The following is a 27,747-nucleotide window of genomic DNA, read 5'->3' on the forward strand; positions in this document are numbered from 1 at the left end:
ACTACCATGTATAACTGCCGTTTTGCTGGATGCTTATCTTCTGTGATGCTTTGCTTATCGGATGCTTGCGTGCTGTACCCCACACTGCGTGCTTCCCCTTAGCAACTACTACATATATAGGCCACACTACAGGGTCAGGAGAGAGGGATTGTGGGAGATGGTTGGGTATAATTTGGCAGCTGGGGCCAGCACACCAGGGGATGGTTAGATGATCAAAGGCACTAGACCAAGATGTGGCAAAATGCTATAGCACCTTCCACCTGATAAGATCTAGAAAGGCCCCAGTCACAGATCTAAAGCAGTAAGTATTACATACAGTGCAACAAATGAATTATACCAAAGCTTTAGCAAGCACATTTAAATATGCAGCAAAATGGTCAAGCAGCAGAAGTATGGAGTTGTACCATTTGGATATATTACAGCAGAGAAATAGAGGCAGCAGAGGTGGGAAGTTGTATCATTCAGGCTGCTTGCTGGCAGTGAATGGAGTAAATACATGCAGGGTGGCTCAGTTGATTACCATTTGGATATATTACAGCAGAGAAATAGGGGCAGCAGAGGTGGGAAGTTGTATCATTCAGGCTGCTTGCTGGCAGTGAATGGAGTAAATACATGCAGGGTGGCTCAGTTGATTACCATTTGGATATATTACAGCAGAGAAATAGAGGCAGCAGAGGTGGGAAGTTGTATCATTCAGGCTGCTTGCTGGCAGTGAATGGAGTAAATACATGCAGGGTGGCTCAGTTGATTACCATTTGGATATATTACAGCAGAGAAATAGAGGCAGCAGAGGTGGGAAGTTGTATCATTCAGGCTGCTTGCTGGCAGTGAATGGAGTAAATACATGCAGGGTGGCTCAGTTGATTACCATTTGGATATATTACAGCAGAGAAATAGAGGCAGCAGAGGCATCCAGTAATACTGGATCTGCAGAGGATTATTACTCCTGCAGTGTATAAAGCCCAGTAATACTGGTTTTGGAGAGGATTATTACTCTGCAGTTTATAAACCCCAGTAATACTGATTCTGGAGAGTTCTTACTCCTCCACTGTATAAAGCCCAGTAATACTAGTTATGTAGAGGATTATTACTCCTGCACTGTATGAAGCCCAGTAATACTGGACCTGGAGAGAATTGTTACTCTGCTGTGTATTTAGTCCAGTAATACTGGATCTGGAGTGGATTACTCACAAAAAGTAGTAGTAAATAAAGTCTTCCAGGTTCTGAGTGTCAGAAACCCTCCTCATGAACACCCCCACTTTCCCTGCCCCATGGCAGCTTAACCGTAAAGCGCTGGCAGAGCTTCCAGACAGCTAATTATACGTCTTTTTCACGCCTCAGCATTTCACACAGTTCTCGCTGTCACCTGCGCAATTTTCTTATAAAATTCTACAAGAGGCAGACAAGATAATAACTGCACGAGAATCGCTGCGCCCGCAACCACCCGCAAGTGCAGACCCCAATATCTAGATCTGAGCATACATACCGCCTCCGCCAGTGCAGCGAAAAAGCGCCAACACCTGCATGGTGACAGTGTCCCACCCGAGACCACAGCGTCCGGAGATCCTTCTACCTCACTGCATCTTCTCATCTCCTCGCTGCAAAGCTCAGGACATTCTTTCCAGGCAAATCATAACTTGCCCCAAAGTTTGGGATTTTTTTTTTTTTAAACCCCGCCAGCAAAATGGTGACGAAGAACAACACGGACACTGAAAACAGTCTCCATCCACCATATCCCATGGAGGAAAATTTATTTATTTATTTTCTTTTAATCTTCGGAAACTTCCAAGAATTTATACAAATAAAAACGCCTTATTAAAAAGGGAAGCGCAAAACGAAGAGGAGAAACTAACAGATGACTGGACAAAAACCAGACATGACTGTACAAGCCAGAAATCCAACAGCTAGATGGAAATGTGAATCGAGGCCAATGAAATAGGATCCCGGACAGCCTTGTTCCAGCTAGTGACCCCCTGAACATACAAATAAGAAAAAATTAAGATAAGCGTCAATCTCATATGGTGCTGCTTATCTCTGGAAAAGCAGAATTAAAGGAGTATAAAGTCCGCTCAATCACTGCATTTACTACCAATAAGACAGATATTGGCTAACAGCAGAAACATTTCAATAAACTTAAATATATATATATTTTTTTTTTTTCGGGGACTGACTCCCAATAGTTTAAAATTTAACAAATTGCAGCATTTATTTTTCTCTAACTTCTGCATGATTCAGGAGGTTCCCAGCGAATGGAGCGATCACTGTCATGAGAAAGTATACCGCTATCGCCATCTAGTGGTGAGAATAGTAATTACCCATAAAGTATTGTAAGCACAGAGAAGAGCGTCAACAGAACTGTGACTGTGCAGTGATACAGCAAATCCGGACGGGATATTAACCTAATGCCTGGTTATTACGCCACCTGAGAGTCTTGCCATTAGGAACTACAAGTCCCACAATGCAATACAGGAAATCGAATGAAGAGAGAATGTGCAACCTCGAAGCGGAGCAGAATAATGAATGCTGCTTTGGAGGTTACCAGGAATGTGGGGGGGCGCAGAGATATTAGTCACCACAGGGCACGGTAGTGCCAAAACAACAAGGGAAGTGGTGTTAAGGCTTAGTGCCCCCTGCTGGGGAAAGCTCCGGGAGCAGCCATTCCTTTTAAAGAGGGCCCTTTAAATATTAGTCACAAAGAGGAGAAGTGACGTGGGGTCTCGGCACCTGTCCGGCCGCAGACAATGCTGTGACCGCAGCTCAGGGGGCGAGAGCGGTGACTAATGGAGGAATGCAGGAGGAAGATTGGCCCCTACAATGCAATGCAGCACAAGTTCTGGAGCACTTACAGGGTCTTTGCAATCCAATTTTTTTTTGGATTTGCCATAAAGATCTGTCTGGGAGCCATCGCTACTGATCTGGGAGGTGAAGATAATTTCCAGTCACGATAATGGAAAGAGCTCGTGTACGAGTACGAGGAACCACGCACCCCTCTTCCTAAACTCCAAAAGGGTCTGTGAGGCTTAAATATCATTCAGACATTTTTATTTAGTGTTGTGTCTGCCAGCACCAACCATGGCCAAGGCAAAGACAAGAAGGCCTGGCTATGGATATGCAGCTTTGGCAGTAACTGGAGAGTAATAGCGAATTTATAGGGGTTGTCCACTAATACGAAATTATACCGGTATGTTGTACGACTTACTAACAGGCTTCTGAAATCATAAGCCCCCCATCTTCAGCTGTCCTGTCTGGTCCCAGGTCTATTTCCGAAATGGACTGATCATCTTAATAGCCCTCTGTCTATGCATTGGCCACTATGGAGAAGGGGGCTGGCCGGATAATTGAACCCCTTCAACACTACATAGATTTTTAAGTGTCGCATACAAATCTACCGCAGTCATAAGTCCCACTCCGCACTACTTAATGGGTGGGCGAACTACACGTACTTAGCGGGTGATGAATAATGTCTGGTGAGAGAGGAGAGACTTTAATTAACCGGACTAATTTGCAGATAGCAGGCGTGTTCCCCGAGGCTACGGAGCATATTGGGTTTCATCAGCTTCATGATTGCCGGTTACATCCCAGCGCGGAGCAGAAATTCCCAGAGCAGATGTTTGCTTGGGGTGAAGCGGCTCGGTTGGCACCGGTCGGGTATTGAAGCACAGCAGATCCTTGGCGTTACGGGGCGGACGCACTCTGGAGAGGCTGTATGTAAAATCCCAGTGACCCCAAGCAAAATAGTGAAAATGGGAGCACAACATGAGTGAGAAGACCCCAACAAACAGCAGAGCACATATCAGATTCCCAGACCCCGAGAGTGCGACATGAAGGGGGAGGTGCAGGAAACGGAGCTGAAAGCAGAAACATCTGGAAAATCCGAGACAAGGAACAAAAACCCGACATTGACTTCTCCTATGAAAGTGTGAGAGGACAGGTGTCACCGGGGCGAAGACGAGAAATCGGCTACAAATATCAGGAACCGCTAGGAGTAATGAAAACAATGATCACAGATGGCGAGTTATATATGGAGACCGCACTTCCAGAGAGGAAGGAAGCGAGACCTCCCTCCTCCTCCCAGAACAATGGCTGCACCAGCGGCTGAGACACAGCGAGCGCCACACGGGGCCCAAACTACAGGGGCGGAGGAGCGGCGCAGACAGAGCGCTCCTCCACTCCATATCCACCACTGCCCCCAACACGGTCAGACACCCCGAAATCTCATTCTGTCGCCTCACTTCATCTCCAATCACAGGTCACTGATCATTGGGGAATCGGTAATCTCTCCTGAAATCCTCTTTGCAGCTGGGGGGGGACTCTGCTCCTATCTCTATGAGACACGTAATCTGTGACCTTCCAAAAGGCCAACCCAACCCTCTTCTGAAAGACTCTGTGCTGCTGGGAGGAACCCTGCTTTTACCTGTGTGTCTCAGACTGTACCATCGCCCAGCATTCTGAAATACTCTGTGCTGCTGGGGTGACCATGCTCTTACCTCTGTGTCTCAGCATGAACCTTCACACAAGATCAGAAGACTCATTGTCTTAAATGCTCTGTGCCGCTGGGAGGAACCGTCTCCTACCACTACGATACTCTCAGCCTGCACCTTCAGACCGACTCAACACATTAGACTTAAACACACTGTGCTGCTGAAAGGACTCAAACTTTTCGCTTTGTAATTTTACGTCTTTTGGTCTCACATAAGATCAGGACACTTCGCTCGTAAAATACTCTGTGCTGCTTTGAGCATTCTGCAACGTTCCACTGTGTAACACCTTCCTTCCCCACCCCTTTCACGCACAGTGTTCGTCACCCACAAGATGGTAAGACTTCTCTACACTGCGTTCCAAATTATTATGCAAATTGGATTTAAGTGTCATAAAGATGTAATTTTTTGTTTTTCAAATAAACTCATAGATGGTATTGTGTATCAGGGCTCTTTGGATCACTGAAATCAATCTCAAATGCCTGTGATAATTAGTTTACCAGGTGAGCCCAATTAAAGGAAAACTACTTAAGAATGATGTTCCACATTATTAAGCAGGGCACAGGTTTCAAGGAATTTAGGAAAGAAAATGGATCTCTCTGCTGCTGAAAAAAATCAAATAGTGCAATGCCTTGGTCATGAGATGAAAGCATTAGATATATCCCAAAAACGTGATCATCGTACTGTTAAGAGACTTGTGGTTGATTCTGAGCACAGACATGTTTGTGCTGATAAAGGCAGAATGAGGAAGGTTTCTGCCAGGCAAGTTCATAGGATTAAGAGAGCAGCTGCTAAAAAGCCATTACAAACCAGCAAACAGATATTTAAAGCTGCTGGTGCCTCTGGAGTCCCTCGAACCTCAAGGTGTAGGATCCTTCAAAGGCATGCTGTGGTGCATAAACCTACTATTCGGCCACCCCTAAACAGTGTTCACAAGCAGAAATGGTTGCAGTGGGCCCAGACATACATGAAGACTAATTTTCAAACAGTCTTGTTTACTGATGAGTGTCGAGCAACCCTGGATGGTCCAGATGGATGGAGTAGTGGATGGTTGGTGGATGGCCACTATGTCCCAACAAGGCTGCGACATCAGCAAGGAGGTGGAGGAGTCATGTTTTGGGCCAGAATCATGGGGAAACAGCTGGTAGGGCTCTTTAAGGTTCCTGAAGGTGTGAAAATGACCTCTGCAAAGTATATAGAGTTTCTGACTGACAGCTGTCTTCCATGGTATGAAAAGCAGAAATGTGCCTTCAGAAGCAAAATCATCTTCATGCATGACAATGCACCATCTCATGCTGCAAAGAATACCTCTGAGTCATTGGCTGCTATGGGCATAAAAGGAGATAAACTCATGGTGTGGCCACCATCTTCCCCTGACCTCAACCCTATAGAGAACCTTTGGAGTATCATCAAGCAAAAGATCTATGAGGGTGGAAGGCAGTTCACATCAAAACAGCAGCTCTGGGAGGCTATTCTGACTTCATGCAAAGAAATACAAGCGGAAAATCTCCAAAAAATTCACAAGTTCAATGGATGCAAGAATTGTGAAGGTGATATCAAAGAAGGGTTCCTATGTTAACATGTAACTTGGCCTGTTAGGATGTTTTGGAGTTAAATAGCTTTTTTGTTCGGTGAATGTGACCTCCTAATGCTGCAAATTCCACAAATGAGCATTTTCAGTTCTTTAAAACAGATCAAATGTTTAGAAATTCTACTGTGCCTAATAATTTGGAACAGTGCAATTTGAGTTTTTATTCATTTTGGAGATTATACTGTTATCATTGGGAGGTTTCTTCAATAAAATTCGATGTACACTCTAACAGGTGATGACTTTTATTAGACTGACTGTCATTTGTACCGACTATTTAGGAAAATCAGAGAAAAATATCATTTGCATAATAATTTGGAACACAGTGTAGTAAAATACTCCTGGGCGCTTACAGCAGCAGCACAGAGCATTTCAGTAGAAGAGTAGAGGATTCTCTAGGAGATGGAGGCTAAACAACAAGCTATTTTGCTCTGCGGGAGCGGAGGACATGACATTGGTGGGGAGCAGCGCAGTGAGGGTTGATCTCTACATGAAGATTAGAAAGAGACAGACAGAGGAGGAAAGAGAAAAATCTTTAGCTTTCCAAACAGTCACCCGGGTCATACAGGTGCCGCCGCACGCAGCCGGGTCATACAGGTGCTGCCGCACGCACCCGGGTCATACAGGTGCCGCCGCACGCACCCGGGTCATACAGGTGCCGCCGCACGCACCCGGGTCATACAGGTGCCGCCGCACGCACCCAAATTCCGTAGAAGACAGTAAGGAGGGACAAGCCTCCTTTAAACATTGACACCTTATGGTCATCTGTGAACTGCAGCACCCAAAACCAAATATTTCCAATCACAGGCAAACTGAATGGCCGAACAACATCAGACTTTTTTTTTTTTATTACAGGTCACTGTGTTAAGGCCCCGTCACACACAGATCTCGCCAGCGAGATCGCCGATTTTGTGATGCCACAGCAATCTCGCCAGCGACATCGCTGTGTGTGACGGGGATCAGCGACCGGCCCCCCTGCCGGGTATCGCTGATCATACAGGATCGTCCTGGGCCATTTTTTGATCGTTGGTCTCCCGCTGGCCAGCGCGCATTGCTGCGTGTGGCAGCGAGAGACCAGCAATCAGCGACACTGGTTTCCAATGTAAACATCCGGTAACTAAGCCGTGCGGCTCTTAGATACCCGATGTTTACATTGGAAACCAGCTTGCTCGCTGGTCCTGATCGCTGGAGGGGCTGTCTATGTGACAGCTCACCAGCGATCAGCTAACTATGTCCCAGCGATCCCATCCATGTCAGATCGCTGGTGGGATCGCTGGGACATCGTTATGTGTAACGGGGCCTTTAGGTTTTCTAATAATTGCCAGCGTGGGTAGAATTCGTGAGACGCAGTCAGAATATGAATGGAGCGGAGTTTTACCTTACTTGGCACTATTTATGGAGACGTTGGCGCCGACCTCCGCTCTTCACATTTGGGACTTGCCAGCGAATCTTTGGCTCCGAGTGGAGAAACCACAAACTCAATATTCTCTGTCTGTAAAGAGATAATACAAGTACGGATTAAAAACACAGCGCAAGTTTCTTTAACCCCTTCCAGCCCAGACGTGGCGCTAGTTATCCAATTTTTTTTCTATTGGCTTTAAAAGCAATAAATAAAAAAAAAAAATCCTATCGGTTTGCGTCTACAGCTCCTATGCAGGCAAATGTGTCTCCACGGTAACAGGCTACAAACAAACCCTGTGTAGTCAGTTTCTGCAGTCTATCAGGTCACAAGTTTATATTAACCAACAATCACAATAGAGGAGAGTGGGACGCGGGGACCTGACGACTCAAGGATTGTTTGTAGTCTGCTACCGTGGAGACATTTGTTTGTTTGCATAGGAGCTGTAGACATAAAACGATAGCTTTAATAAAAACTATCCTATTACACAGTTGCTTCTGAACAATAAAACATGTATTTCAATACGTCTCTGGATTTAAGTAATGATGCTCACATTCACGGACACCAAGCAGCAGTCTAGAAAATGTTAATAAATGTAAGGCTTACGAATGTTAAAATGTTGCAGAACATCTAATTATGCAAAAACTGACATTTCTGTAAATAAAAACACAAAACCTTTTAATAAAGGGCCAAATTAAAGGGGACTGTGAGTTCTCCAGATTTCCAAAACTGCAGTATAAAGAATGGAGAATTTCTGGTTGCCACGGCAACATCTAAGGATGAGCAAGTACGATTCTAATGGAGTTTCTCCTCTGATCGATACAAGATGTATACAAACACAGTCAGCATGCTGATCCAGGCCCTAAGCAGTCATGGAAACAAGAGAAAACCCCCATACTTTACACTGCAGGCTACATTGTAAAAATGGGAAAACTGTGCTGAATATGTGGTGCTCAACCATAGGGTAGAGAGAGAGAGAGGGGGAGAGGAGGAGGAGAGGGGGAGTTAAAGAGAAACACAAATTGAGACAAGCACATAAAGAGAGAGAGTACCAAAAGAAAAGCAGAGAGTTATACAGAAAGGGAGAGACATAGAACGACACACAGACACAAAGAAAGAGAGAAACAAGAAGACACAGAAATAAAAGAGAAAGAAAGACACGCAAAGAAAGACAAAAAAAATAGAGAGCGTGACAACTCCAGACATAAGACGACCCTTTCCAGCAGTATAACACAGCATTACTGGCGCTCACTGACCCAGTCTCTGCCCAGCATCACACATCACCCAGATAAACAGGTCCAGAGACTCCCTGTGCCCCGGTCCAACACAGAGACAGGACTGGCAGGCGCTGGACGGTACAAGCCTGGCATTTCCTCGAAGGCTCCAGCGTCCGCTTCCTTTCGTGCTCCCCCTTTTCTGGCAAATGCCTCACAGAAAGGACGGTGAAGCAGGAAGCAAAGCACAAGGAGGAGCGACTCACAAAGCCAGCAAATACCCGGGAGCAGGAAATGTGTGCAACATGATAGTGCTGTGGACCTGCCGGAGACACCAGAGGTAGCACCAGAGGGACCAAGGCCCAGCACCGACAGCACCAGAACGGAGACACAACCAGGTCTACACAAGACAGCAGTGCAAGTAACAGATCTAAGGAGCTGATAAAGACTTCCCTGTACACTCCATATACTATATCCCCCTCTGCACAAAATGCAATCACTGCAGAAAAATATAACTACTATAAGGCTATGTGCACACGCTGCAGAATCATCTGCGTTTTTTTTCCACGCGGATCCGCAGGTAAAACCGCAGGTCAAGTGACCTGCGGTTTATCTGTGGATTGTCCTGGGATTTTGCCCTGCGGTTTCACACCTCTACTATGGTAAAGGTGTGAAACCGCTGCGGAAAACGCCCAAACAATTGACATGCTGCGGTTTGTAAACCGCGCGGAAAAAAACGCACCGTGAGCACAGCGTTTTTGAAACCCCATAGGGTCCAATAACCCAAAACGTCTTTGACACTTTTCATTCTCTACTCAATCCAAGAGTACAGGCCCCAACCACGGAGCTCCGAGCTGACGATCTGGCCAATTACTTCAAAGAAAAAATTGACCAGATCCGACAGGAAATTATCTCCCAATCACCTCATACCATGCACTGTCCTCCCTCCCCCACTGCATCTAACTCACTCTCTGATTTTGAACCAGTCACAGAAGAAGAAGTAAGCAGGCTCCTTGCATCTTCTCGCCCAACTACTTGCACCAGTGACCCAATTCCGTCACAGCTCCTTCAGTCCCTTTCCCCTGCCGTCACCCCTCACCTAACTAAAATATTTAACCTCTCTCTCTCTTCTGGTATTTTTCCCTTCTCATTTAAGCATGCCATCATACATCCACTCTAATCTTCCCTTCATCTCTAAACTCCTGGAACGCCTGGTCCACTCCCGTCTTATCCGCTATCTCTCAGAAAACTCTCTTCTCGACCCTCTCCAATCCGGTTTCCGCTCTTTACACTCCACTGAAACTGCCCTCACTAAAGTCTCTAATGATCTACTAACAGGTAAATCTAATGGTCATTACTCCATGCTAATTCTCTTGGATCTCTCTGCAGCATTCGACACTGTGGATCATCAGCTCCTCCTCACTATGCTCCGTTCCATTGGCCTCAAGGATACCGTTCTCTCCTGGTTCTCCTCCTATCTCTCCGACCGCTCCTTTACTGTATCTTTTGCCAGTTCCTCCTCCTCTCATCTTCCCCTTACTGTTGGGGTCCCCCAAGGATCGGTTCTAGGTCCCCTCCTCTTCTCCTTGTACACTGCCCCTATTGGTCAAACAATCAGTAGATTTGATTTCCAGTACCATCTCTATGCTGATGACACCCAATTATACGCTTCTTCTCCTGACATCACGCCAGCCTTTCTAGAAAACACCGGCGATTGTCTAAACGCTGTGTCTAACATCATGTCCTCACTATATCTGAAACTGAACCTGACAAAGACTGAACTCCTGGTGTTTCCTCCCTCTACTAATGTACCTATACCCGACATTGCCATTTCTGTGTGTGGTTCCACTATTACTCCCCAGCAACAGGCCCGCTGTCTTGGGGTCATACTTGATTCCGAGCTTTCCTTTGCCCCCCACATTCGATCACTGGCTCGCTCTTGTCATCTGCACCTCAAAAACATTTCTAGAATTCGACCTTTTCTTACCTTTGACTCTGCAAAAACTCTTACTGTTTCTCTTATTCATTCTCGTCTCGACTATTGTAACTCTCTTCTAATCGGTCTCCCTCTTACCAAACTCTCCCCCCTCCAATCTGTCTTGAATGCTGCAGCCAGGATCATATTCCTCACCAATCGTTACACCGATGCCTCTACCTTGTGCCAGTCATTACACTGGCTACCCATCCACTCCAGAATTCAGTATAAACTTATTACCCTCACTCACAAAGCCCTCCATGGCTCAGCACCACCCTACATCTCCTCCCTTGTTTCAGTATACCACCCTACCCGCGCCCTCCGTTCTGCTGATGACCTGAGATTAGCATCCTCAATAGTCAGAACCTCCCACTCCCGTCTCCAAGACTTTACACGTGCAGCGCCAATTCTTTGGAATGCACTTCCCAGGTCAATACGATTAGTCCCCAATCCCCACAATTTTAAGCGTGTCCTGAAAACGCATTTATTCAGACTGGCCTACCACCCCAACACATTAACCTAATCTATCCCTGTGTGGCAGAGCCAAAAGTTTTACCATAACCAGGTTCCCCGCATCATGTTCCCACATGCTTTATGCATCCATTAGCCCTCTGTGTCTGTACTGTTACACACTTAACATTATGACTGGTCCATACAATCAGGGTAACTGTTACCACCCACCTTTCGTGTCTACCTCTTTCCTCATAGACTGTAAGCTTGCGAGCAGGGCCCTCTTTCCTCTTGGTATTTGTTATAATCTACTGTATGTGATTATTGTTATGCTGTAATGTCTATTGTCTGTACAAATCCCCTCTGAAATGTAAAGTGCTGCGGAATATGTCGGCGCTATAAAAATAAAATTTATTATTATTATTGGGTTTCATTGTACTGTACTTTGTCAGCGGAACTGCTGCGCTTCGGCAGGGGCAAAACCGCTGCGGAAACGCAGCAGAATCCGCACCGTGTGCACACAGCCTAACACTGCCCCTATGTACAAGAGTGTAACTACTATAATACTGCCCCCTATGTACAAGAGTGTAACTACTATAATACTGCTCCTGTGTACAAGAATATAACTACTATAATACTGCTCCTATGTACAAGAATATACCTACTATAATACTGCTCCCTATGTACAAGAATATAACTACTATAATACTGCCCCTATGTACAAGAGTGTAACTACTATAATACTGCTCCTGTGTACAAGAATATAACTACTATAATACTGCTCCTATGTACAAGAGTATAACTACTATAATACTGCTCCTGTGTACAAGAATATAGCTACTATAATACTGCTCCTATGTACAAGAATATAACTACTATAATACTGCCCTTATATACAAGAATATAACTACTATAATACTGCCCCATGTACAAGAGTATAACTACTATACTGCCCCTATGTACAAGAATATTACTATAATACTGCTCCTATGTACAAGAATATAACTACTATAATACTACCCCTATGTACAAGAATATAACTACTATAATACTGTCCCTATGTACAAGAATATAACTACTATAATACTGCTCCTATGTACAAGAATATAGTAGTTATATTCTTCTACATAGGAGCAGTATTATAGTAGTTATATTCTTCTTCATAGGGGCAGTATTATAGTAGTTATATTCTTGTACATAGGGGCAGTATTATAGTAGTTATATTCTTGTATATAGGGGCAGTATTATAGCAGTTATATTCTTGTACATAGGAGCAGTATTATAGTAGTTATATTCTTGTATATAGGGGCAGTATTATAGTAGTTATATTCTTGCACATATGAGCAGTATTATATCAGTTATATTCTTCTACATAGCAGTATTATAGTAGTTATATTCTTGTACATTGGGGCAGTATTATAGTAGTTATATTCTTGTACATAGGAGGCAGTCGCTGTACCTGAAAAAAAATTATCTTTATTCCTCCCGTGAGCCTCTGGCTTTCAGTTATTCAGGCTCGGCTTCAATCACTGCGAGCAGTGGCTTTATGACTAAAAGCTGGCGGCACAATAGCATTATCGGTCATGACAGGTTCCCTTTAGGCTATGTGCCCACGTAGCTTTTAAATCCGGACACTGAAAACCGGACTCCTTCCCAGAAACCGCGCGTTTTTACCGCGATTATGTTCGCGATTTTCGCGTGCGATATTCAAGCACTTTCCAAGCGATTTGAAACATCGCTTGGAATGTGATTGACAGGTTGGTCACACTCGTCAAACATAGTGTTTGACAAGTGTGACCAGGTTTTTACTATGGAGGCTGCCTATGCGGCATCAATAGTAAAAGAAAGTATGTAAAAAATAATTACCACACCCCTGTAAAAAAAAAAAAAAAAAATGAAGACATCAACAAACTGGAGCAAGTTCAGAAAAGAGCGACCAGAATGGTGACCGGTCTGCAAACCCTGTCTTATGAGGAAAGGTTGCAGGATTTGGGAATGTTTAGTTTGCAAAAGAGAAGACTGAGAGGAGACTTAATAGCTGTCTACAAATATCTAAAGGGCTGTCACATTGTAGAAGGATCAACTTTATTCTCATTTGCACAAGGAAAGACTAGAAGCAATGGGATGAAACTGAATGGGAAGAGACACAGATTAGATATTAGAAAAAACTTTTTGACAGTTAGAGTGATCAATGAGTGGAACAGGCTGCCACGAGAAGTGGTGAGTTCTCCTTCAATGGAAGTCTTCAAACAGAGGCTGGACAGACATCTGACTGGGATGATTTAGCGAATCCTGCTTTGAGCAGGGGGTTGGACCAGATGGCCCAGGAGGTCCCTTCCAACTCTACGATTCTATGATTCTATGAATAAAAAATAAATAAATAAATAAAAAAATCGGGGTATATTTACCTTCTGACGTCCCGCGCTGCCATCCTGGGCCTCAGCGTTCCCAGTAATGCCTTGCGAGACCTGTGATGACGTAGTCTCGCGTTGCTATAGCGAACTCACAAGACCACTAGAGTCACGTGAGACTACGTCATTACAGGACCTTGCCGCAAGGCATTACTGGGAACGCTGAGGCCCGGGATGGCAGCGCGGGATGTCGGAAGGTAAATATACCCCGATTTTTTATTCTTTTTTTACAGGGGTATGGTGCCCAGGGCCTGGAGGACAGTCTCCTCCACACCGTGGGTACCAACCGCACATGAGACGCTTAACTTTGCGCATGGTGGGCATAGCCACATGCGGGAAGTAAGCGATTCTCATGCATTCCTATGGGTGCGGAATCACGGCAATTCTTTGCGATTTCGCAAAAAAGAATGAGCATGCTGAGATTTTTTCCGCGATGCGATTCCGCCGCGGAAAAAAGCGCAGCATTAGCACAGCATGTGCGGAATGCCATAGGAATGCATGGGGGGGCGTTCTGTACACGATTTTTAAACGTTTTCGCGGCAAAAACGCTTAAAAATCGCATCGTGGGCACACAGCCTTAAAGGGAATCTGTCACTCTTTTTTTGCCTATAAGCTTCCGGCATCGCCATCAGGGGCTTATCTACAGCATTACAGAACGCTGTTGATAAGCTTCCGACGTACCCTGAAAGAATAGGACGTCACTGTTAAAAGATGGGAGGCGCCGGACCGGACCACGACTCCCTCCGGACCCGAACCGTCCCTGGGTGAGTATAATATAACTCCTTTTTCAGGTTACATCGGGGGCTTATCGACAGCATTCTGTAATGCTGTAGATAAGCCCCTGATGGCGATGCCGGCAGCTTATAGGCAAAAAAATGGGTGACAGATTCCCTTTAACGCTGCAATAGTAGAATGGAAATTAGTGGTTAACTAGTAGAGGTGGCGTTGATTACCCCAGAAAGATCCTCCATCTAATCATAGAAGCTCGCTCCTATGGGCGTGAGGGACATGGTTTGCAACAGCAACATCCCTGCTGGTTGATTACAACTATCGGGCATGTGTGCAATGTTCTCCGTCCCTGGGAGTGCACCGAGGTCAGGTGTATGTTCCCCCGCTTCATCAGCGCATGCTCAGGAAGGCAGAAAAGACGGACAGCGGCGGAAGAGCTTCACAACTTCCTACCAAAAATGTCAGGTTCTCTTTAAGATTATCTTGCTTTTCTGACGGAGGCCCCGGCATCTTAACCTTCAGAAGTATCCCGGGGAGTAGGGCAAGCTACGGCGCCCCCTAGTGTTAGGGACAGTGAAGGAGCCCCTGGTCCTGGGTCACCCGACAGCTGTGTCGTGACATTTAGCATTAACAGATTTATAAGAAAATAACATTTACCTTTCAACACCTAAATGACCACATTTGTCACCAGCTCTAGCCCACACACCTTTACACCAAGAGCAGCAGCATATTTGTGTATGAAAAGCAAATACCACCGCCATGTCATTACACGCCCACGAAAATCATAAAGTCAAGACTTCCACAGAGAGGATCAGACAAAAAGAAATCACAGTTAAACTTATATCAACGCCTGAAATTCGGCCTCCTGTATGAAAGGTATATGGCTGCCACAAAGGGGGTCACTCAGCTTTCCCAGAAACCGTCAGCATGGCAGGACAGATAGGTGATGAACAACATAAAGCTACTGAATGATCAGAAGTACCTGAGCCATTACTACCTGCTGGGACCCTCAAAGCTGCCGGTCCCACTAACATGTTCAGTTAGAAAAATTAGAAGCCACAAAACTGTAACACTAACTAAGAAATTATTGCTGAGTGGAAGGAAAATCGGGGTGCAAAGAGTAACCTGGATGAGTCACCCAAAAAGAGAGCACTTCCCCATTAGTGGCCAGCACCTGATGGGAAACGGAAGAAGAATCGGGAAATGATCACTCATCTATACGAGCCTCATGTTGAAAGCACAATACAGAAAAACAGCCTGATGATAGAACGACTATCGATACGACGACGATTTAGTTTGGAGCCTCGTCAGCATTAAGGTGGGCCAAACATTAGACAGCCGTCGGCCAAACGATGCTTCCACCTGCCGATAGTTTGGCTGACAGCCATCTCCGTCTGTCTAGTGAGGATGGCATCTCCACTGACTCCATCACACAGGAGCGATCCTGTGCTCTATACGAGGATGCCCTGATAATATTAGACCAATGTCGGATGAACCCACCGACATTGACGGCTTCAGCAGACAGCCGTCTTGTGTATGGAGTTGAAGGGCGACTGATGGTTCGGGAGAGATCTCAATAACACATGTCTCATTTCGGACGGCCGTATAAATTGTTCTCTTGAAGAGAAGACAGACATGTCAGCTAACGGTTTTCTTATAGAATATAGAAAGTTCGGCCGAACGAGCGCTTTTGTGTATGGGGCAGTGGGCTGAGATAGTCATCGGCCCTAAGCATCGTTTCGCCAGCGTTACAAATCATGAAGCATCAGAATCTTACATGGGTGTTGCTGAGCACTAGGTCATCCTGAACACATGGCATAAAGTGCTCTGGTGCCAGCACGGTGCCATCCGGGAGGGTTACAAAATGCGGAGAGGCTGGGGAGAACACTATTCCTTCTGTCCTATTAATCACATCTGCCTGCACTATTCTAATAACCTCTGCCATTGCTTCTTAACATGTATGTGACAACCGCGACAGCAGCCTTGACAGCTTTCCACAGCCCCTGACCATGGGTGTAAAGTCATCATTTGTCTCTTCTGAAGGGTAAGTTTTCTTCCTAATAGATGGTTTTTAGATATAGATTGTAAAAACACTTTTGCTCTTCACCCCTTATTAACTTTGCAGCCTTTGAGATATGAACACTTCTATTGTTTACAGCTGGTTGCCTAGGAGACCGACCACTGCTGCTGTGTAGCTTGTAATCCCTACTCTGAAGCTGGCCGGGTTAAGGAGGTAACAGCATGCTCTGCCGATCCTGGTAAGCATCAAAACAGCGCTTACAAGCTGAATAGAAAAGCGCATGTAATCAATGTGTGCGTTCTGCTGTCTAGCAGCGGTGATCTGTCTCTTAGGCAATGGGTAGATAACAAAAGTGTAACTATTGCAAGAACAGCTGAAAATGCTAATAAGTAAAAACTGCTTGTATTTCCAAGCTTTGACAATATCCATCTATGAAGAGAATAACCCTTTAATAAAATGGCTACATTGTGTCCTGAAAGGAACATTCTGGGCAGAGCTGATACATTGTATCCAGCCCACAGCATCTAATGTCTCGCTCAGCCTTCTGGGCATTATTTCTGACTCATGTGTCCCTTTAAAGAGGACCAGTCACCAGGTCACAAGTGACCAGTGTTTGCGCTCGTTCTATTCCGGCTGCTTCCCTGAATATTCTATTTTCTGTATTCTTTAAATCTGCCCTACGGTCCAAGAGATGTGGGCCTGGTCTTTCCCAAAAGCCCCTTGCCACCCATAGAAAAGATGTATAAACCAAGGACCCGGTGGTCTCCATGTCTAGAGGGATTCAGAAGTCAGCGATCCTGTGATTTATCCAAGTGACCCATTCCCTGACTATGACCACTTCAGAGCAAGTTCAGAAGTGGCGGAGGAGTAGTCCCATAGGTTACTCTTAGGCCCGCCGGCATATTTATTCCTACTGCTGTGTCCATGGCGTGGAGAATGGTGGCCAGGACACAGCACTGGATAAGAGATTTTAAGCAGGGACATGGACTGTGAGCCGACGTCCGCAGCTCAGCAATGCTGTGGAGGAGAATGGTACGACTCCTGGAATCACACATGGTATAGTAATAAGGCCGAGCTGTGGTTTTCAGGAGGAATTCCTCGAGTGCCACCAAATCCTAGTGCAGCTGGAGGACAAGATGACTTCATGTACAGGAGACGTCTGCGAGGATGTGGACTCTCACGTGCCTGTGCAAAGCCGGCTGCACTGGGTAAAGCTTCTCGATTACATTATTCCTGCCTTAAGGCCATGAATCTGGAGACTGCCCTGACTGGTTTACACTGCAGACTAATGGGCTATTGCCAGTCTTCATTCTTACCGAGAAGGGGGGAGACGTCATGCTGCCAAGATTAGTCAGGGCTGCCACTCTGCTTGTCCATATACAGAACCAACACGAGCCACAATGGAAGGTTTATCCTAACTGAAAACCTCCAGAGTCACTCGCAGGACTTCATTAAGCCCGTACTTCAAAGCAAGGGGCTGTAGGTAAACTCACTAGGATGCGCCTACATGTCGTGACTTAGCGGCTACTATAAAAGCTGCAGCTCAAAGAATGAACGCCTGAGAAGAATATTGGACGAGATTTTCAAAATGAAAAGTAGCACTCTCCGAATTCTTGCAGCTAAAAGTCCTTTATTCCAAATTATATGGACATAATTCAGCGGTGTGCAGGTGTACGGTGGAATGAGGTGAGGGGAAGAAGAGGGTGGACATGGATCATGCACTGGTACTCAAGGCCACCGTACAAGTAGGATAAAGGTCAGCCAAGCCACAGCAGGCCACTGAATGTGTATGCGAGCCTCCTGACTGTCCCGAGTGTGTGGGGGAATCCACAGAGCGAGTGCGTCCCGAGTGTGTGTGTGTGTGTGTGCGCGCGTGTGTGTGTGGGGAGTCCACAAAGCGAGCGCGTCCCGAGTGTGTGTGTGTGGGGTTAGGAGGAGTCCACAGAGCGAGCGCGTCCCGAGTGTGGGGGGAGTCCACAGAGCAAGCGCGCCCCGAGTGTGTGTGTGTGTGTGTGTGTGTGTGTGTGTGGGGGAGTCCACAGAGCGAGCGCGTTCCGAGTGTGAGAGTGTGTGTGAGTCCACAGAGCGAGTGCGTCCCGAGTGTGTGTGCGCGCGTGGGGGGGGGGTGGGAGTCCACAGAGCGAGCGCGTCCCGAGTGTGTGTGCGCGTGTGTGTGTGGGGAGTCCACAAAGCGAGCGCGTCACGAGTGTGTGTGTGTGTGTGGGGGGGTCAGGAGGAGTCCACAGGGCGAGCGCGTCCCGAGTGTGGGGGGAGTCCACAGAGCAAGCGCGCCCCGAGTGTGTGTGTGTGTGTGTGTGTGTGTGTGTGTGTGGGGGTGGGGGAGTCCACAGAGCGAGCGCGTTCCGAGTGTGAGAGTGTGTGTGAGTCCACAGAGCGAGTGCGTCCCGAGTGTGTGTGCGCGCGTGGGGGGGGGGGGGGTGGGAGTCCACAGAGCGAGCGCGTCCCGAGTGTGTGTGCGGGGAGTCCACAAAGCGAGCGCGTCACGAGTGTGTGTGTGTGTGTGGGGGGGGGGGTCAGGAGGAGTCCACAGGGCGAGCGCGTCCCGAGTGTGGGGGGAGTCCACAGAGCAAGCACGCCCCGAGTGTGTGTGTGTGTGTGTGTGTGTGGGGGGGGGGGGGGAGAGTCCACAGAGCGAGCGCGTTCCGAGTGTGAGAGAGAGAGTGTGAGAGAGAGAGAGAGTGTGAGTGTGAGTGTGAGTGTGTGTGTGTGTGTGTGTGTGTGTGTGTGTGTGTGGGGGGGGGGGAATCCACGGAGCGAGCGCGTCCCGAGTGTGTGTGTTTGTGGGGGGGGGGCAGTCCACGGAGCGAGCGCGTCCCGAGCGCGCGCGTGCGTGTAGTCCAAAGAGCGAGTGCGTCCTGAGTGGGAGGGGGGAGTCCAGAAAGCGAGCGTGCACTCAGTGTGTGTGTGGGGGGGGTTGGTGGGAGTCCAGAGAGCGAGCGCGTCCCGAGTGTGTGTGTGTGTGTGTGTGTGTGTGTGGGGGGGGGGGGGGGGAGGGGGTCCAGAGAGCAAGCGCGTCCCGAGTGTGTGTGTGTGTGTGTGTGTGGGGGGGTTAGTCCAGAGAGCTAACGTGGTCCGGGTGTGTGTGTGTGTGTGGGGGGGGGGGTCCAGAGAGCGAGCGCGTCCCGAGTGTGTGTGTGTGTGTGTGTGTGGGGGGGGGGGGGGTTAGTCCAGAGAGCTAACGTGGTCCGAGTGTGTGTGTGTGGGGGGTCCAGAGAGCGAGCGCGTCCCGAGCGTGTGTGTGCGTGTGTGTGTGTAGTCCAAAGAGCGAGTGCGTCCTGAGTGGGAGGGGGGAAGTCCAGAAAGTGAGCGTGCACTCAGTGTGTGTGTGGGGGGGTTGGTGGGAGTCCAGAGAGCGAGCGTGTCCCGAGTGTGTGTGTGTGTGTGTGTGTGTGTGTGGGGGGGGGGGGGTTAGTCCAGAGAGCTAACGTGGTCCGAGTGTGTGTGTGTGTGTGTGTGTGTGTGTGTGTGTGTGTGTGTGTGTGTGTGGGTCCAGAGAGACAGCGCGTCCCGAGTGTGGGGGCAATAATGTGTTACAGCCAGCATCAGGCTGAACGCACACAATACATATAAAACCGTGGATTATCCAATCAGGAATTACAGTGACACGCGCTTTCTGCAGAAAGTGAATTATTTTTCGGGGAATTTATCGTATCAAATAAGCTACAAGTGAACAAGCCCCAAGACAAGGCTACGTATTCAAATAATGCCGATGTCACAAGGGACCATAATGATAGAAATCAAGTAGTGAATTGAAAAAAGTGAATTTTTATGTCTTGCATGTCAAGGTCACAACAATTTGTGGGTCACAGTGTGACCATATGACCTTGTAGACTCCTTCAAAAAGGAGTTTATGATTCAATGCTTCACCATTTCAAGATCTCTGCTTGCTGCATTCAAAGCTGCTGGCCTCCAATTGTGCTGTAGAGATAATATGATCAGAGAACATGTCTCCCTCTCACCCAAATGAAGTACCGATGGCATTTAGGGGAGAGAATTGCATTTTTTGGGGATTTTTCAGGATGTCATTTTTCTGCTGTAATTTTCCTTTGAAAGGGTTGAAACATTTCCCCCCAGAAAACGTGCCACCCCTGCCCATCGGAAGTTTGGTACTGCACCTCTGTCATGGCCCAGTAAATACTAGATACAACCCATGGACTAGGTTTCAAGAGCAGACGCGTTTTTTTTTTTCTAACCCCAGCACCGTGCTCTACTCTCTGGTCATGGACGAGTTTACACACTGTCCCGCTCGGCCTCCATGTAGACAGGTAGTGTTTATCGGCTCTCAGACAGTCCCTATAATAAGCACAGAGCGTGGCATCTGCTCCCCCTACTATACTGCTAATTATACACATCCCGAGACAATAGACGGCGCTTCTCCAGAACATGGCGAGAAAACGGAGAACAGATCACACACACAAAGAACGGGGTCTGTTATTAAAGGGGCAGTACAGGCTGTCACTCTGTATGGGGAATGCTATCGGATGCAGCGCCTTGTTCTCTGTTATCAGCCAGTGCAGGACGGGGGAGACTGACTGCAATGTCCTTCAATAGGAGAACAGGAAGTGCAGGCAAATCCCATAATCACAACTTCATGTCCCACACGTCCGGTGCGGAGAACAAACCGAGGCATTTACGGCTATATCAGCCGCTACTGACCTAATAATCACTGCAGACGCTCAACAACCACAGTGTGTACAAGACATCGCTGCCGCACACACGCCAAAGGGGAAAACAGATTCACCCACTCATCGCTTCCCCCCGAGGGGCCACATGAAACACCATGACACTGGTGGAGGGCCGAACCAATAGCCTGACATTACTTCTGCTCAATATTAACATTACACTTAATATTGAACAGAATAAAGTAAGCAGATATCCACTGTACAGATGCCTGTGAAAGTATTCGCACCCTTGGCATTTGTCATGTTTTGCTACCACACTAACTGAAATTTCACTCGTTTTTTTTTTTTGGGGGGGGGGTCCACTTTTGTTGTTTTAGAGTAAATGTCTACAACTGGGAACATTTGGTTTTCTTTTTATTGTGAAGTAAACAAATAGGGCAAAATAACTAAAGACTACCATGGGCATAAGTATTCACCCACTAAAGTTAGTACATTGTAGAGCCTCCTTTGGCAGCAGTTACAGCTGCAAGTCGCTTTGGATAGGTCTCTGAGCTTTCCACGTCTTGCAACTAGGATTTTTTTTGCCCATTCCTCAAGGCAAAACTGCTCCAGCTCCTTCACATTAGAGGTTTCCTATGGTCAACAGCGATCTTCAAGTCTGACCACAGATTCTCCATTGGATTAAGGTCTGAGCTGTGACTCGGCCACTCCAAAACAATTACACATTTCCCCTTAAACCACTCGAGTGTTGCTTTAGCAGTATGCTTTGGGCCAGTCTTGTTGGGAGGTGAACCTCCGTCCCAGTCTCAAATCACTGACAAACTAACAGGTTTTGCTCAAGAATATCCCTATATTTCGCACCATCCATCTCCCCCTAGACTTGGACCTATTTCACTGTCCCTGCTGACAAAAAACATACCCACAGCATGATGCTGCCACCACAATGTTTCACTGTGGGGATGGTGTCCTTGTGGTGATGAGCTGTGCTGGTTTGGCGCCAGATATAGCGTTTACCTTGGTGGCCAAAAAGTTCAATTTTGGTCTCATCTGAGTACAGCACCTTCCTCTGTACATTTGGGAGTCTCCCATGTGTCTTTTGGCAAGCTCAAAATGAGCCTTACATATTTTGTGCATAAGTAAAGGCTTTTTTCTGCCCACTCTTCCATAAATGACACCTCTATGGATTGTACAGCTTATTGTGGTCGTACGAATAGATACTCCAGTCTCTGCTTGGGAACTCTGCTGCTCCTTCAGGGTTACCTTTGGTTTCTGTGCTGCCTCCCTGATTAATGCCCTCTTTGCCCGGGCCTGAAGTTTTGGTGGGCGGCCCCTCTCTTAGCAGGTTTCTTGTGGTACCATGTTCTTTCCATTTGATGATAATGGATGTGAGGTTGCTCCAGGGATCATCAGAGATTGGGATTTTTTTTTTTTTTTTAATAACCCAACACTGACTTGTACTTCTCAACAACTTCATCCCTGACTTGTTAGGAGATCTCCTTGGCCTTCCTGGCGGCGGTGTTTGGAGATCTCCTTGGCCTTCCTGGCGGCGGTGTTTGGAGATCTCCTTGGCCTTCCTGGCGGCGGTGTTTGGAGATCTCCTTGGCCTTCCTGGCGGCGGTGTTTGGAGATCTCCTTGGCCTTCCTGGCGGCGGTGTTTGGAGATCTCCTTGGCCTTCCTGGCGGCGGTGTTTGGAGATCTCCTTGGCCTTCCTGGCGGCGGTGTTTGGAGATCTCCTTGGCCTTCCTGGCGGCGGTGTTTGGAGATCTCCTTGGCCTTCCTGGCGGCGGTGTTTGGAGATCTCCTTGGCCTTCCTGGCGGCGGTGTTTGGAGATCTCCTTGGCCTTCCTGGCGGCGGTGTTTGGAGATCTCCTTGGCCTTCCTGGCGGCGGTGTTTGGAGATCTCCTTGGTCATCCTGGCAGTGTTGTTTGGAGATCTCCTTGGTCATCCTGGCGGTGTTGTTTGGAGATCTCCTTGGTCATCCTGGCGGTGTTGTTTGGAGATCTCCATCCAGGGACCAGACTGGAACAGCCAAAGGGCTGGCTCTTTGCCCAGGCCTGACTTAAAGAGATTGCCCAGTTTACAAATTTATAGTAAGTAATATAAATAGAATCGGTGTACAAACAGTACTGTATTAGGCTATGTCCACAAGTTGCATTCTTAGGCTATGCGCAAACGCTGCAGATTCTGCTGCGGATCCGCAGCGGTTTTGGCCCTGCGGATCCGCAGCAGAACCGCAGGTGATGTACAGTACCATGTTAGCCTATGGGAATTTTAAACCGCAGTGCCGACGGTGCAGATTTTTCCGCGCAGTTTCAAATCCGCAGAAAGAATTGACAGGTAGACCTGTGGATTTTGCAAAATCCGTACGGAAAAATCCCCGGTTGAATCCGCACCGTGTACACATAGCCTTAATGCTTTTTATGCAAATTTTAACTGTTTTTACATTACCAGAAAAATCTGTGAAATTTCAGAAATCTCATGCACACAGCTTGTTTTTTTTTTGTCCTCAGTATTTTGTGGAAAACATTGGGTTTTGCAGAACGGAACATGTCACTTCTTTCAGAGTTTTTCAACCATTAAGGCGAAGTGCCCATGTTGCAGAAATGCTGCGGAATTTGAATGCATTTTCCCACAAAACACAAGCGTTTTTAGCTTGCAGAATGCTTGCGCTTTTCCAAGCGATTTGAAGCATCGCTTGGAAAACCGATTGACAGGTTGGTCACACTTGTCCAGCATAGCGCTTGACAAGTGTGACCAACTTTTTACTATTGATGCGGCCTATGCAGCATCAATAGTAAAACATAGAATGGAGAAAAAAGAAAGAAATAAAAAAAAAAAAAAAAAAAAATCGGGATATACTCACCTTCTGTCAGCCCCCGGAGTTCTCCCGCCTCTCAGCCACGCTGCCGGCACCTTCCGTTCCCAGGGATGCCTTGCGACAATGACCTCTGATGACATAGCATCACGCGAGACTGCTACGTCATCAGAGGTCATTGTCGCAAAGCATTCCTGGGAACGGAAGATGCCGGCAGCGTGGCTGAGGCGGGAGCACTCCGGGGGCCATCAGAGGGTGAATATATCCATATTTTTGCCAAGACCCTGGGTACCATCTGCACATGAAGTGCTCACTTTACGCATGGTGGGCATAGCCACAAGCGTAAAGTGAGCGTTTCAATGCAATCCTATGGCGGCGGAATCGCCGTGATTCCGCAGAAATAATGGACATGCTGCGGATATTACCGCTATGCGATTCCGCAGCGGAAAAATCTGCAGCATGGGCACAGCAACTGCGGAATCCCATAGGATTCCATGGAGATGCGTTTTATTAGCGTTTAAGCGTTTCCGCTGCGGCAAAAACACGGCTGAAAAACATAAAAAAACGCAACGTGGGCACACAGCCTTAAGTAATGGGTGATGCAAAAAAGCTAAGAAAATACAGGTATCAGTTTGTGCTGCGTTTTTGGTGCCAAAACCTGATGACGTAGAATCAGATTTTTTTTGCAATAAACTTTATCAGCATGCACAAGAGATAAACGTACCATGAAAAAAGCTGCAAAAACTCAACAAAAACTAAGCAAAACCTGCTTTCTTGCAGAAAGTTTCTTATTGCTAAGAGAGCAGGTTTTGAACAAAACGCATCAAAAACGCAACATGTGCACATAGCCTTATACTCCAGAACTGCTCTCACTATTCCGCTGGTAGAGTCACTGTGTACATTACTTATGTATTCATCCTGTATTTTACTCCAGAGCTGCACTCACTATTACATTGGTAACATGAATAAAAAATGCCAAATGTGGTCTAAAGTTAGTCTTTCCCACATCAGATGTTCAGGGTCTAATGACACTTTACAAAATATAAAAATCAGCACAACAAACTGTGTAGACACTGAACAAGCAGGAGGTGTTAACATTTTAGCACTGAATACTGTAGAATTGCGAATGGAGCTCATGTATAGTAAAGTTTGTATCCCAGGACTGGCGCATAGCAAATGTGGTACCAATATTCAAAAAGGGCTCTAAAAGTGACCCTGGAAATTATAGGCCAGTAAGTCTAACCTCTATTGTTGGTAAGATATGTGAAGGGTTTCTGAGGGATGTTATTCTGGATTATCTCAATGAGAATAACTGTGTAACGCCATATCAGCATGGGTTAATGAGGAATCGCTCCTGTCACACCAATCTAATCAGTTTTTATGAAGAGGTAAGCTATAGGCTGGACCAAGGTGAGTCATTGGATGTGGTAGATCTTGATTTTTCCAAAGTGTTTGATACCGTGCCACAAAAGAGGTTGGTACACACAATGAGAATGCTGGGTCTGGGGGAAAATGTGTGTAAATGGGTAAGTAACCGGCTGAGTGATAGAAAGCAGAGGGTGGTTATAAATGGTATATTCTCTAACTGGGTCGCTGTGACCAGTGGGGACCGCAGGGGTCGGTGTTGGGACCTCTTCTCTTCAACATATTTATTAACGATCTAGTAGAAGGTTTGCACAGTAAAATATCGATATTTGCAGATGATACAAAACTATGTAAAGCAGTCAATACAAGAGAAGATAGTATTCTGCTACAGATGGATCTGGATAAGTTGGAAACTTGGGCCGAAAGGTGGCAGATGCGGTGTAACAATGATAAATGTAAGGTTATACACATGGGAAGAAGGAATCAATATCACCATTACACACTGAACAGGAAACCACTGGGTAAATCTGACATGGAGAAGGACTTGGGGATCCTAGCTAATGATAAACTTACCTGAAGCAGCCAGTGCCAGGCAGCAGCTGCCAAGGCAAACAGGACCATGGGGTGCATTAAAAGAGCTCTGGATACACATGATGAGAGCATTATACTGCCTCTGTACAAATCCCTGGTTAGACCGCACATGGAGTACTGTGTACAGTTTTGGGCACCGGTGCTCAGGAAGGATATAATGGAACTAGAGCGAGTACAATGGAGGGCAACACAATTAATAAAGGGGATGGGGGGGGAACTATAATAACCAGAAAGGTTAGCAAAATTAGGATTATTAGTCTAGAAAAAAAGACGACTGAGGGGCGATCTAATAACCATGTATAAGTATATAAGGAGACAATACAAATCTCTCAGAGTATCTGTTTATACCAAGGAAGGTGACGGTCACAAGGGGGCATTCTCTGCGTCTGGAGGAGACAAGGTTTCTCCACCAACATAGAAGAGGATTCTTTACAGTTAGGGCAGTGAGAATCTGGAATTCCCTGCCTGAGGAGGTGGTGATGGCGAACTCAGTCGAAGGGTTCAAGAGAGGCCTGGATGTCTACCTAGAGCGTAATAATATTGTATCTTACAGTTATTGTTAGGTTCTTTAGAAGGACGTAGATCTGGGGATTTATTCTGACAGAATTTTATAGGCTGAACTGGATGGACTAATGTCTTTTTTCGGCCTTACTGTGTTACTATCCCAGCATCAATATCAGTAGTGCGAGCAACAGCATCCCCCCAATCAGTAGCGCGAGCACCAACGGCACCCCCCCCCAAATCGGTAGCGTGAGCACCAACGGCACCCCCCCAAATCGGTAGCGTGAGCACCAACGGCACCCCCCCAAATCGGTAGCGTGAGCACCAACGGCACCCCCCCCCCAATTCGGTAGCGTGAGCACCAACGGCCCCCCCTCCCCCCAAATCGGTAGCGTGAGCACCAACGGCCCCCCCTCCCCCCAAATCGGTAGCGTGAGCTCCAACGGCACCCCCCCCAAATCGGTAGCGTGAGCACCAACGGCACCCCCCCAATCGGTAGCGTGAGCACCAACGGCACCCCCCCCCCTCAATCGGTAGCGTGAGCACCAACGGCACCCCCCCCCTCAATCGGTAGCGTGAGCAGTAACATCAAAAGCCACATCAGCAGAAAAAGCAATACCAACAGCATCAGATCTAAAGTCCCAGACAACCAAAGGATTCAATTCCAAAAAACTTTGTCCCTTCCGGACTAGAGATGATGTCCTACCGTAAAGAAGCAGCAGCAACAGTGTACTAAAACTGCAGCTCTGACAACGGCGCAAAAACAGCGACATCACATTAATATAACAATCATATCTCAAACAGAGCCACAAAACCAGAACTGAGGTTTTCCAGGGATTTAGGTGTTGTCGGCCTGCTGCCTCTCCATTCCTCCACCCAGACGTCTCGCACAATATTTAGTCGTGTATTCCTGGCCCCTGAGGTTCTTCACCTGTAATTTGCCAAAGAACTCAATAAAAAGACACAAATTGGGATGTAATAAATACTGCGCAGACTTCTGCCGGTTCATAATCTCATTACTTCATGTTTCTGGGAAGCTGTACATATAGATTTACTGATGATTCATATTTCTGATAGGAAGAGACAAGTGTAGAGACAAGCGAGCAGACAAGCGAGCGCACAGAACATGGAAAGTGATCATTACTGACACCTCCTGGGAAAACACAGCTGCTGATTAATGTAGAGCCAAGGCCGAGAAGGATGAGGGCCACCCTGCCACCCTATCAGCCCATTAATATAGGGCTAACATGTTCCTCGGACACAAGGCTCATCCAGACTAATAATCCCCGAAATCAGCCATGGACAGGTAGAAGACGTTCAATGTCCCAGGTAAGCAGTCACCTGTCACAGATCAGCTCCAACACAAAAGTGCTGAGCACCGAAGAGAAGCTGCAAAATTGCGATTTTGGGATCATGCTAACAATGTGGCAAATGTCCCGATGTGCAGGAAGGTGATCTGGAGCCTTTCCAATGGTCATGTGAGCATCAAGTTCTGGTTCTGAGCTAGATCATACCCACAGACATCGACAAGTTCCTCCAGAAGTCTAATTCAAATCGGTCTATGGA

General features: G+C 46.9%; 1 protein-coding gene across 5 annotated transcripts in view; it reads right to left on the reverse strand.

The window, feature by feature from the left end:
- Positions 1–27,747, reverse strand: part of PTK2 (protein tyrosine kinase 2) — a 171,714-nt gene that overhangs the window by 136,040 nt on the left and 7,927 nt on the right. For 2 of the 5 annotated variants that reach the window (XM_073590408.1, XM_073590405.1), the window contains exon 2: positions 7,450–7,558. The gene's annotated coding sequence lies outside the window, so the exon portion shown is untranslated. Of the gene's footprint in view, positions 1–7,444; positions 7,559–8,721; positions 8,740–27,747 lie in introns of those variants that run through there. The other 3 variants (XM_073590407.1, XM_073590403.1, XM_073590406.1) reach the window with 2 other exon arrangements.

This window comes from Dendrobates tinctorius, unplaced genomic scaffold (assembly GCF_039654945.1).
Source record: "Dendrobates tinctorius isolate UK_male_01 unplaced genomic scaffold, ASM3965494v1 ptg000116l, whole genome shotgun sequence".
Taxonomy (NCBI): domain Eukaryota; kingdom Metazoa; phylum Chordata; class Amphibia; order Anura; family Dendrobatidae; genus Dendrobates; species Dendrobates tinctorius.